The sequence below is a fragment of the Lissotriton vulgaris genome, chromosome 10, assembly GCF_964263255.1.
Source record: "Lissotriton vulgaris chromosome 10, aLisVul1.2, whole genome shotgun sequence".
Taxonomy (NCBI): domain Eukaryota; kingdom Metazoa; phylum Chordata; class Amphibia; order Caudata; family Salamandridae; genus Lissotriton; species Lissotriton vulgaris.
Genome location: NC_141698.1, coordinates 1,051,150,592 through 1,051,163,790, shown reverse-complemented (window position 1 = coordinate 1,051,163,790; position 13,199 = coordinate 1,051,150,592). Strand labels below are relative to the sequence as shown.

The window sequence follows — 13,199 nt, the reverse complement described above, 5'->3', positions numbered from 1 at the left end:
GATCAGCACTTTGATATGCTTCGAGCAACACCTGCACACAGACCTCATGTCAAAGGCACTTCTGTCATTGGTAAAGGTAAATGGCTTATCACTAGCGTGTACTTTTACGTTTTTAAATTTAAGTGTGCTTGTACAGTGCTAGAACATGTCTCTTTGCAGCGGCTCAGCTGACCTCCTCTAATAAAACATTCAGTTCAGGATTCCACACTTGTGCAATAGTTGTTACCGCCTTCCGCAGCACAGCAGCAGATGTATCAGATCATGCAAGGGCCCTGCTGCCTGGAGAGACCTGGTCTGGAACTGGGTGCAGCAGGAGGCTATGGGGTGCTTCTGTTCTGAAAGAAAAGAAAGTGCAAAAGACACTTAGAGAGTTAGCCTTCCTCCTTTGTGCTCATCTTTAAAGTTATCATTTTAAACCGTTCCTTAAATTTGTAGTTCATCCCACGTTTTTCCATTATTATTGATAGCACTATCTCCATTAGGGATAGCATTAGCTCCTTTAGTTAATATCTGAACCTATTTAATTGATTCTGTCCTACGAATAGTAAGTCTTCCTATAAATGTTTTCAAGCAGGTGCTTACGAATTCACACGGCTAGATAAATTTCGGGTGGCTAAACTACTGCGCTTACCCTCTGTGATTATCGCGCGCTGCAAAGCGCGACTGCTGTTGTCATTACCAACAGCGCTGCCCTCTCGGTCGCGGTCACGTGACCTCTCCTACCTCACCCGCCATCTTGAGGAGGGAAGGGCTGCACTCCAGTCTATCCAGCACTCCCGCCCTCTTAGATTACTTAAGGGGCGTTTCATCTATCACAGGCAAAACCTTTATTTTAAAACTGCTCTCCCCTGAGGCGGAAGCCGGGGGACTCTCTGTCTATCCCTATACTTTTAAAACAAATACCTGCACTCAGCTGACATTGTCCACGCATAGGGCAGTGAATTGATCGGTGTATTTTTAAATACATTTCGGGTGGCTAAACTACTGCGCTTACCCTCTGTGATTATCGCGCGCTGCAAAGCGCGACTGCTGTTGTCATTACCAACAGCGCTGCCCTCTCGGTCGCGGTCACGTGACCTCTCCTACCTCACCCGCCATCTTGAGGAGGGAAGGGCTGCGCTCCAGTCTATCCAGCACTCCCCCCCCTTCCCGCCCCCTTGATGCATAAAAGTGAAGGCACATCCCGTCCGCGCAGCGGGCGCGCCGGCGGCGCGCCGGAGGCGCGCCAGAGGCAAGCCCGTCTGCGCCCGTCCGCGCCGGGACCGGGCCCAGGGCCACAACCCCTGCCCAAAAGCTATCAGGAGACTTTAAAACCTACACCAGTCAAAACCTACATGCGCTCCGACCACTCACCATGGCCAATTGCTCAAACATCAAACCCTCAGAGATTCACAAGGATACCGCCATCATCTGCCCTCACTGTAATGACACTATCCCACTAATACTCCCCCAAATTAACGGCACTATAACCAAACACGATGTGGGAGCTGCCACCTCCATAGCCCTCATAAATGCTCGCTCGCTCGGTAAGCATAGGCAGGAAATCTTTGACCTTATAACTGATTTTAAACTAGATATACTGTTTATCACCGTAACATGGACTGATGACACTTCACAGCCAGACTTGGTCATCGCTGTTCCAGAGGGATTTAAAGCCTACTGTCAGGACAGGCCTAAACAAAGAGGGGGTGGGCTGGCCATAATTGCCAGAGATTCATATCCCGTCAGAACGACATCCATTCCATCCACTTCCTGTGAGGCCATGCAATTTGCCATCAACATTTCCCCCTTGTTTAATTTCAAGGGAATACTAATATATCGTCCTCCAGGATCGAAAACGACCTTCCTATCCAACATAAACACCATGATGGAATCCGTAGCCACGGAAAGTACCTTTACGGTTCTAGGTGACCTAAACTTTCACTTAGATCTAGGTCACCTTACCGATTCTGCCGCCCTCATCTCTGATCTAGGTACCCTAGGGCTAAAACAACTTGTTACATCCTCCACCCATCAAGCAGGCCACATTTTGGACCCCATCTTTTCTAGCCTAGAAGGACTGCAAATAACCAATATTTTGCCTATGCCTTGGACTGACCACTTTGCAATTTTTGCAAATATAGCCACTAATAATCATTGTAATATCAATCCTCAACCTATGCCCAAACAATCTTTTAAAGACTGGAAAAATATAAATCATGACGATTTGAAACTCATACTGGAACAAACCCATCCAGTGTTCGCTTCAGACCCCAATCTAGCGCTCCAGCAATTATACGACTGGATGGGCCAGGCAACACACCAATCAGCCCCTTCCAAAGAACATTCTAGTAATAGAGCCAAACCCACCGCCCCCTGGTATAATGACAAACTAAGGGCACAAAAACAGATTAATCGTAGTAAGGAAAGAACCTGGAGAAAAGACTATGATATTACCAGTAAATCAGTCTATAAGGAATCCTTAGCACTATACAAAACCATGATAGCGGAAGCAAAAAAAGAATACTACAGTGATCAAATTGAGAAAGCTAAGAATTCTAGCAAACAACTATTTCTAATCACTAAAGCACTATCAGGTAATTCCCCAGACCTTACTCCCCCCCCCCCCCCGTCACAACTTTTGTGTGACTCTCTTGCCTCCTTTTTTTTCACCAAAGTAGATGATATCTACCAGGCTTTCTCTTCCAAATCACTTCCTAGTACAACCTCATTTACTACTTTTTCTCCAGCCAACACGTTCCCCAGCTTCCAACCGGTCACCCCGGACCAAATAAAAAACACACTATCTACTATTAAATCAGGATCACCTCTGGACCCCTGCCCTCTCCCTGTACTCAGACCGGTAATGGATGCCATCATACCGGCACTCACGCAGGTTTGCAATTTAATACTGTTGTCAGGCAATTATCCGGACCCCCTCAAAAACACTGTACTAAAACCTCTGTTAAAAAAACCCTCCTTGGACAAAAGTGAGTTAAAAAAACTATCGCCCAATTGCCAGTCTACCCTTCATGGCGAAGGTGATTGAAAAAATCATGAACACCCAGATATCCGAGTTTATTGAAAAACATCAGCTCCTCGACAACACGCAGTTTGGGTTCAGGAAACATCACGGGACAGAGACAGCCTTGATTAAAGCCGCTGATGATATCCGGGTAATCAGGGACCAGGGTGGCACTGCCATACTGGTTCTGTTAGATTTATCGGCGGCTTTCGACACGGTCGACCACAACACCTTGGTCGACCGTGTCCAGGGATTTGGCATCTGCCACACTGCCAAAGACCTAATTGCGTCCTTCCTAGCCAAAAGAACGCAGGCTGTCATTCTGGGACCCTTTCAATCAGCCCAACTCTCTGCTCCTTGCGGAGTTCCTCAAGGCTCATCCCGGAGTCCGACACTTTTTAACATTTATGTGTTGGACCTTGCTAAGACCATCAAAGCACATGGGATGAGCCTAACCTCTTACGCCGACGACACCCAACTAGTGTTGGCGATTAAAGGGGATGGAGAGCAAGTAGCTGAAAAATTTAAGAAAGGGCTCCTAGATATAGGAGAATGGATGGCTACCAACTGCCTAAAGCTAAACTCGGAAAAAACCGAGGTACTCATCTTTGGACCACTCTTACCAGCCTGGCCTACCAGTTGGTGGCCAGAGACCTTCGGTACTCCTCCCACTCCCACCTCGAAGGTTAGGAACCTCGGTGTCATCTTTGATGATGGGCTAAATTTCATGAACCACGCCAACAAAACAGTATCGACAGCACATTTGAAATTAAAAATGATCCGGAAAATACGCCCTTTTCTCCCTGACTCTGCCATTAAGACACTGGTTTCTGCCCTTGTCCTTTCATCCTTGGACTATTGCAATGGGCTATTCCTTAATGCTCAAACTAGAGTAATTGCAAAACTCCAAACAATACAAAATGCGGCAGCTCGCCTTCTCTCCGGCAAAACAAAGTTTGAATCCATCTCCAAAAACATAAAAGATCTTCACTGGCTTACTGTACAAAAAATAATTCACTTCAAATCTCTCTGCATTGTATTTAAAACAATCAACAATCAAGGACCACATTTTTTAAAAGATCAATTACAATATTACAAACCCACAAGAGCTCTACGATCAGCCACTCTCAGCCAACTGGTCGTCCCTCGCACCAAAACAGTCACCTGGGGTGACCGACGCTTTTTGGTGGCGGCCCCCAGACTTTGGAACACCCTGCCTCTTAACATCAGACAAAGTGTCACACTTCTTCAGTTCCGTAAACTTTTGAAAACCTGGCTGTTCTCTCATTAAACTTTTTTCTTTTTCTCCCCTCACATCTGTTTAATTAACTGGCTCACCCCCTCACATTTCCTGAGTCTATAATGGTTTTTAGCGCCAAGACGCCCACGGGTATATGCAGCGCTTTATAAATATTAAAAATAAATAAATAAATAAACCTGAGATTAGGTGTCTCTATGGAAGCATACACTGTATTGATTATTTCCCGACAAATTTGTGGCTTCAGTTTTCATATTGCTGCTTTGTGTATTCAAATCAGCACTTAGGCCTATTTATCCATGTAGATTTCCTCTAATTTATATTTTTCAGAAACATTTAGTGTACTTGTACAGCCTGCTTCTCGCTCCATTTGCTTGAAATGGACACTTGTCCTTTTTGTTCCTGTTTTAGCACTAGAAGTCTACAACCGAGGATAATTTTTTCCCAATCTGCTCAGGATTATTTGACATTGGTGAAACGAAAGTAGCATTGGCTCTTTTGTAGATTAACCTGCTCTAAAAATGCCTGCTGAGTCTGGGAAGCCTTGCTACTATGTAGCCGGTGAAGTTCTGTGTTTCATTTGGCTTGGGTATGAATCTTTCTTATGCTCTGTCTTTGAATGTGAATGCTATGTTAGATTCTTACATGGCATGTAGAGTGAGGAACGTCTTGGTTCTTCTGTTCTAAAGCTCAGGTTTCCACTCCAAAGAAGGAAAAGCTGCTTTACAGAGTGTTTTGGGTTTTTTATGGTGGGTGTTGCTGTAGGTACCCATGCTTTGTATGCTGCCATGTCGTGTTGGGCCTGGACATTACAAGTTGTTTTTCTTTGAATATGTTTCGAGTCAAGATGTGTAGAGTGACTCGTCCCTTAGTTCTTAGTCCACGATTCCTCCGGGCCTGGGGTCCACCCTTATTTCCCCTCATTGTTTTCACATGTGAAAAGTAACTGCTCCGATAACATAGCAATTGTGTATGGAGACTTCGAGAGGTCCTTGTGAAGTCTATTCCAAAGGAAATCTACAATTTGTCCTCATCAGATCTCCGCTATAGACGTTAACCGATCCAACAACTTTGCACAAATATTCAAATTCAAAAATAGAAATTTTTTATTGCTAATTTTTTCATATACAATATTTTAGACTTTTTTTTATATAATGATGGTACTACCATTCATTATTAATCAGAGAAGTTCTTCGTCATTATCTACACATACAAAATACAAATACATTTGAGCAGATAAAGGCAATTACCAGGATACCACCAAAGCCTCCAGTATATTAATATACACAACTACTACATTATTTTGAACATTTCATCTCAACTATTGAACAGAGAATGAATATTTGATCAGTAGGGTAACTTAACATTGCTTTTAAATATGCCAGTATCTTCATCTGTGGCTGTGTGGAAGGCAATGTAATTACCAAATCGGCTCTAAAATCAAAAATAGAATAAATAAGTGCACAGATAACCCTTATTCAACCCTCAACACTTCACTCTCACCTATCATGCCATCACCTTCTCTCTAGCACTCATACATAAAGGAAGTACAATCTCAGTGGAAATCCTAAGCAACTTGACAGAGATTATATCATTCTTTGTGATCATATATTATCCATCAAATTCCTCTGGTGTATGTCTCTGAGAGGACTCTTCACATGAATAATTATGGTCTACGTGTGTTTCGGTGGAACCTCATTTAGACCACCTTCGTCTGGTCTAGAATTAAAGTCAGCTAAATTTCTAATATAGTGGACGAGGGTTATCTGTGGAGTAATACCATCAAACAATAATTTTAAACACTTCAATTAGGGAAGGTTGCAGTTAATATCAATTCAAATAAACTACTCAAGATACTGTACTTATAGCACATACAGCAAACTGCCTTCAATTTCTGCTCAACGGATTTTATGGAGAATTTGGGTTTGAAAATGAATCATCCAAAATCATATACCAAATGTACTGGGGCCGAAATATGCTGAAACTAAACGGTTAAATTCAATTAATGGCCATTGCATCAGTAACGCAGATACATCTTATCTGTATTTTTTTTTTTAGATTGCAAAATGAATTGGGACCCACGGTTGAGTGCGCATGGGCAGTCCTTCAGTAGGATAGTGCATAGTATTTATGCATTGTCTAGGTGCCTAGGTCATGTTAATAAGTCCATAATGGACCTTTATTAAGCCAAATGTGTTGACAGTGTCATTTGATGCGGAGATATGGGCATATAAGCCCTGTCACCTTAAACAAGTTGCGGATAATAAATTCTTCATGATTCTGAGGATCCACGTACGTTTACTCTGAGATTTTGCCTGATGAATTGGGTGTAGGGTTTATCTCTGATTTTATACAAAACCGCCCCGTATTATTGGGGTTCTCGGTTTGGCTGAAAAGCGATTTGGAATTTAATTGGAAGAGATTGCCTTGGTCTGGACCATTGTCGTCGGGTACCATGGGTGCAATATGTTAAAGGCATTTTGGGGGATCTTGGCTGGCCAAAATTATCTACCAACCCAAGGTTGATCTCCAAATCATCTGTCGTATGAGTGAAAGAGTCATTTCATGCACATATTAAAGGAAAAATGGTTATACGTTCATTTTCTAAAAATACGTTCACACATTAAGAAATGGTGAAATCCGCAAGTAAAACAGAACTGTATTTAACGCTGCATATGCTAGTTCTGCACAGACTACTTTTAACATATTTTCGCCTGAATTTGCTTCCACAACTTGTAGCAGGGTGGCATAATTCTACAGATCCACCGCTTTGCACACGTGAAATGACTGTTGCACTGGAAACTTTACACATTATTTTTATTTGTCCCAAATTAGCTAGTTGACGTATCTGATAGAGACTACTAGCTGCAGATTCCTTCATGTAGAATTATCCCCAAGTGTAACCATTTTTATTCATGAATTGTAATATCTGAATATTATTATAGAATGGTAAGTATTAGATTCCTTACCTTAGAATATCCCCAGGCGTCAGACTGGATCCGGAAAATTTTGCGTAGCAGTACCCCATCGCGTCGTTAGGTGTTGGCGCCGGAATGACGTTGGAGTACTTAGACGCCGCCCTCGCGCGCTGTCAGTTCTTCTTTTTTCCACCCCAGGAAGCGCAGGTCCGGAGAAAGTGGTACCCTTAAGTAAATTTTTGACTAAACTTTTTGGATCTTTTTGATCTGTTTTTCTTGTCGAATGACTCCAACAGTGCCGGTAGGGATCCCCGGGTTCAAACCCTGCGTCGACTGCAACCGACTGATGAGGGTTACCGACCCTCATCACCGGTGTCTGCATTGCCTGGGGCCCGACCACGATGACAAGTCGTGCCCCATCTGCCGGGCCTTGACGTCGAAGGTTTGGCGGGAGCGGTCCCGCAAGCGCCTCCTGCTCCGGCGCCCGCGCCGTTCGAGGTCCCTGTCCAGAAGGAGGTCTAGGGACCGGTCGCGGGGCCGGAGTCATCACAGCTCCGGGAGTCGACACCACTCCTTGGGCTCAAAGTCCTCAGGTAAGAGGCACAAGAAGTCGAAGAGGTGAAATCGCTTCTCTGACTCCTCCCGACGCTCGCGCAACGCGGCCAGGGGTTCGGGTGACACCGCCCACGTGGCTCCCCCGGAGCCGCAGGCGTCGCGGCCTGCTCCATACCCGCCGGTCCCTGGGCAGAGAGCGACGCCGGAGAAGATCGAGGCCTACCTCATGGCCATGAGGTCGCTCACTCCTCCGTCTGGTTCCGCGGCGCCTTCGGGCCAAGCGGCCCCTACTGGGTCCCCAAGCGGGCGGGGTGCTTTGACTCTGGCGCCGTTGGAGACTTCCGTCCCGATGCCGCAGGGTCCCGCTGGATCCGGTTAAGGATCCGGGTCGTCGCCGGTCGACCTTACGACCTCGCCGGCGCCGGCCCCCAGGGTGTCGCCCATGGCCCAGTCCCAGGACAACGTCGTCCCTGGTCCTATCCTCGATTCGGGTCCAGGGCTGGAGCGGCGCCGCTCAACGCAGCTTTCAACGCCGATGGGAGATTTTTACTTCTCTGACCCGGCCCATCCTTTGACCCGGAGAATCAGGAGATGGGTGGCGAGGAGGATTGGGAGGGGTCAGAGGACCCTCTGGCGCGTGAGTGCCAGCCTTATCAGGAAGAGCAGGTGAGCTAGGTGATGCCAGTGGTCTGGACACTTTGCCAGACACTGGTTTTGTCTCCCCTCCTACCGTGGCTACGGAGGACGGGGCTGCCTATAGTGTGGTGTTGACGCAGGCGGCCAAGGCCTTGGGTCTTGAGCTCCCCGTCGCGGCCGTGAGGACGTACCTCCTCACTGAGGTCCTTAAACCGCAGGCAAGCTCCTCGGAGCCTCTGCTGCCTTTTAATGAGGCCTTATCTGACGTTCTTCTGGGCACCTGGTCCAGACCCGCATCAGGTCCCCCTGTAGATATGAACGTGGCTAGACTCTCCGCCCGGCTCCGAGCGACCCTAGCTTCCTGTCCACCCACCCCACCCCCGAGAGCCTGGTCATACAGGCCTCTAACTCCCAGACCGCATTCCCGACGGCTCGCCCCGATCGGGAATCCAAGAGGTTCGAACAGTATTGAAAGAAGATGTTCTCCTGACTGAGTTTAGGGTTGCGGACCGGTAACACCGCGTGCCTCTTGGGCCGTTATAACCACTCTCTGTGGGACACGATCGCGGCCATGCTGCCAAAATGTCCGGAGGAGGCCCGGACTAAACTCCACAAGCCCATGCGCAGGGTGGAGATGCGGCACGGTATTCCATCCGGTGTGGACTGGATACAACGGACTCGCTAGGTAGAGCGATGGCAACGACGGTGGCGATTAGTCGCCACGCCTGGCTGAGGTCCACCAACTTTTCGGCTGATGTCCAAAGCACCCTTATGGACATGCCGTTTGATGGCTGTCGTCTCTTTGGGGACAAGGCAGACAGTGTGTTTGAGCGCTTTAAGGACTCCAGGGCTACGGCCAAGTCCTTGGGCCTGTCGGCCCCGTGCCAGCAACCTGCTGCCTTTCGCGGCCAAGGAAGTCAAGTCAAGTCAGGGACATTTGTATAGCGCACAAATCACATCCTTGGAGTCTCATGGCGCTTGCAGCGGTCTCTGACATAGGGGAACGCAGCTAGTTTGCAAAGAGCCATGTCTTTAGTCCTTTGCGAAAACGGCCATGATCAGGGGTGTTACGGAGATGGAACGGTATATTGTTCCATGCGGCCGGGGTCAGAAACGAAAATGCTCGACCGCCGTTTCTGGAGGTACTTGTTCTCAAAGGTATCAGTAGTAGTTCGTTTCTGGATCTGCGATTCCTTTATGGCTGATACCATCTGAGTTTTTTTGACCAGTATTTAGGGCCCTTTTCATACAATCGTCGGTGAACCAGACATAATATTTTGAAAAGGATGCGCTTTTTTACCGGCAACCAATGTAGGCTTTTTAGACCGGCAGCAGAGTAAGTTTTTCTCGGGAGGTTAAGAACCAGCCGGGCTGCGGTGTTCTGGAGAACCTGAAGCCTCCTCAGATGGTGTTCATTTATAGAGGACAAAAATGCGTTCTCGTAGTCCATCCTGTTTATTATAAGGCCTTGGACTAAGGGTTTACGGGCCTGGATAGGGATCCACTTATACTCCGCATTAGTCCAAAACAGGTGCCGACTATGCTGTTTATTTGGCTTTTCATGGACAATTTGTTATCCAACAAAAAGCCCAAGTTATGGGTTGATCCTTTGGTACTGGGAATGTGCCCAGCTTAATTGGCAACCAGTCTTCTGCCTCTTTACCGAAGAGCATAATTTCTGACTTGCTGCCATTTAGTTGGAGGTGATTGATGGCCATCCATTCCTCAACTTGTACCAGGCAGCTTTGGAAACGTTGTTTGCTTTCATTAGGGTCAGAATCTAGTGTGAGCAGGATCTGCGTATCATCGGCGTACGACAGAACATCAAAGCCATGGTCTCTAATTATGTTGGCCAAAGGGGTCATATAGCTATTAAAGAGCGTTTGGCTCAGTATAGAGCCCTGAGGGACACCCATTTTGACAGGTCTTTCGTTTGCACAGTTTTCTCCTATTTGGACCGTTGTAGTGCGGTTGGACAAATTGCTAGAAAACCAATTTAAGGCGCCCCCACACGGCCTGCCAGCCACGGGCCGCAGAGTAACATCCAGCGCGGCGGCGGGTGTGGTAACCGCTGTGGCGGTGCCCGGGGACAACGGCGAGGCCAGTCCACATCCACCCCCGCAGCATCCGCCTCAAAGCCTTCCTAGTCAGAGCTTTCAGGCCCACAAGACGCCAGTGGGGGGTAGGGTTCGCCATCACCTACATCACTGGCGCAACATCACTTCAGACAGGTGGGTGCTGCAAATTGTCCGTAGGGGCTACTACCTCCCCTTTGAGGCGACCCCTCCAGCCATGCCACCGCAGTACCACCGCGTGTCAGGGGATCACTTGAATCTTCTGCGAGAGGAAGTTACGGCCCTCTTGGCCAAGGGGGCCATCGAGCGCGTTCCTGGGCCAGAAGTAGGGTGTGGTTGTTACTCCCACTACTTTCTGGTTCCCAAGAAGAGCAAAGGGGGCCTACTCCCTATCTTGGACCTGCGGAACGTCTACGGCTTCCTCCGGAAGGAGAAGTTCAAGATGCTGACACTGGCTCAGGTCTAAGCTGCCCTGGACCTGGGAGACTGGATGGTATCGTTGGACTTGCAGGACGCTTATTTTCACATCCCCGTCCTGCAGGCCCATCGGCGTTACCGGAGGTTCATGGTAGGCCACGAGCACTTTCAGTTTACCGTGCTCCCCTTCGGCCTTACCAGCGCCCCACGGGTGTTCACAAAAGTGATGGCGGTGGTCGCAGCTCATCTGCGCACGTTAGGGGTTTGTCTTCCCCTACATCGACGACTGGTTGTTGAAGGTGGGCTCGCCCCAGACAGTCGTCAGCAACCTCCAGACTACGGCCGACCTCTTGCACCTGCTGGGGTTCTCCATCCACGTTCCGAAGTCACACCTGTGTCCCTCTCCGAAGCTCCTCTTCATCGGAGCGGTTCTAGACTCTGCATAGTTTCGGGTTTATCCTCCCGAACAGCGGGTTCAGGATATTCAGGCTCTGATGCCGACCTTTCAGCCGTTATCCTGAGTCTCGGTCAGGTTGGCGCTGCGACTTCTGGGGCTGATGGCCTCCTGCATCCTTCTGGTCCATCACGCCAGGTGGCGGATGCAGGCTCTGCAGTGGGACCTGAAGTTTCAGTGGGCCCAGCATCAGGGCAACTTGTCCGACCATGTCTTGATCTCCGAGTGGCACTGCAAGACAGTTGTAGTGGTGGGTCACGGACCGCGATTGGGTCAGCGGCAGATCCCTCTCCCTACCCCAATCCGAGCATGTAGTTGTGACGGACACGTCCCTCCAGGGCTGAGGGGGCCACATGGGGGAGTCGGAGATCAGAGGCCTCTGGTCTCCGGCGGAGTCCTGGCTTCACATCAACCTTCTAGAGCTGCGGGCAATCCGGCTTGCACTGAAGGCATTCCTCCCCTCTGTCCGGGGGAGTGTAGTGTGTAGTGCAGGTGTTCACGGACAACACCACCGCCATGTGGTACTGCAACAAACAGGGTGGGTGCGGTCGTGGACCCTATGCCAGGAGGCTCTGCGCCTCTGGCAGTGGCTGGAACATCAGGGCGTGACCCTGGTGGTTCAACACCTGGCAGATTCTCTGAACGCCAGGGCGGACGAACTCAGCCGTCCGTGCATGATGGATCACGAATGGCGTCTTTCAGCAGTGGGGAGAGCCTTGGTTAGATCTATATGCCACAGAAGACAGCGCGCAATGTCATCAGTTCTGCACGTTGGAATTTCCAAGGCGGCACTCGCTCGGAGACGCTTTTCGTCGCAGGTGGAGTTGTGGTCTGTTGTACGCCTTTCCGCCTATACCACTTCTGCCCAGAGTCCTGCAGAAGATCAGACTCGACTGGGCCCAAGTCATCCTTGTGGGTCCGGACTTGGCACGAAGATACTGGTATCCCGAGCTACTCAGCATGTCTGTCGATTCCCCCCGATTTGTCTGCCTCTTCAGGAGGACCTTCTGTCGCAGCAGCAGGGGACGGTCCTCCACCCGAACCTATCCAGTCTCCACTTGCATGCGTGGAGATTGAGCGGCGGCAGTTGAGACCATTTGACTTGCCTCCTGAAGACTGTGATGTTGTTCTGGCAGCCAGGCGTCCCTCCACAAAATCGGTATACGCCTGCAGGTGGAACAAATTTGTGGCATGGTGCACTGCAAAGGCTGTGGATCCCCTTACTGCCCCTCTTTCAGAGGTTCTCCTCTTTCTTCTTTCTCTTGCCCAGCAGGGCTCTGCTCTGGGCACTCTAAAGGGCTACCTCTCTGCCACTTCTGCCTTCTTAAGGCTCCCTGATCAGCCCTCTTAGTTAAAGTCCCCAGTTGTAAATAGGTTTTTGAAGGGCATCACTCATATATTTCCTCCTGTTCCTTTCGTGATGCCTCAGTGGGACTTGAACCTTGTTCTGACTTATCGGATGTGCGCTCCTTTCGAGCCACTTCATAACTGTCATCTTTGTCTCCTTACTCTCAAGACTGCATTCCTGGTTGCCATTGCCTCTGCCAGGAGGGTGAGAGCTCTTACCTCCCTCTAAACCTCCTTTCTTTTCTGTCCATCCGGACAAAGTTGTGTTGTGGACGCGACCCTCTTTCCTGCCCAAGGTAGTCACAGCCTTTCACATTGGGCAGTCCATCCCCTTGCCCACCTTCTTTCCGCATCCCTCGAAAGAGGAAGAGAGGCTCCACCGTCTTGACCCAAAACGTGCGCTCTGATTCTATCTGGATCGCACACGCCAATTCCGGGTGGATGACTAACTCTTTGTTGGTTACGTGGGCGCTAAGAAAGGTTGGGCGATGCACAAGCGGACCATCTCTCGGCGGGTCGTGTTGTGAATCAAGGT

At 48.9% G+C, this 13,199-nt stretch overlaps 1 protein-coding gene across 1 annotated transcript in view; it reads left to right on the top strand.

The window, feature by feature from the left end:
* STT3B (STT3 oligosaccharyltransferase complex catalytic subunit B) overlaps positions 1–13,199 on the top strand; it is a 488,477-nt gene that overhangs the window by 264,635 nt on the left and 210,643 nt on the right. The window lies entirely within an intron of this gene.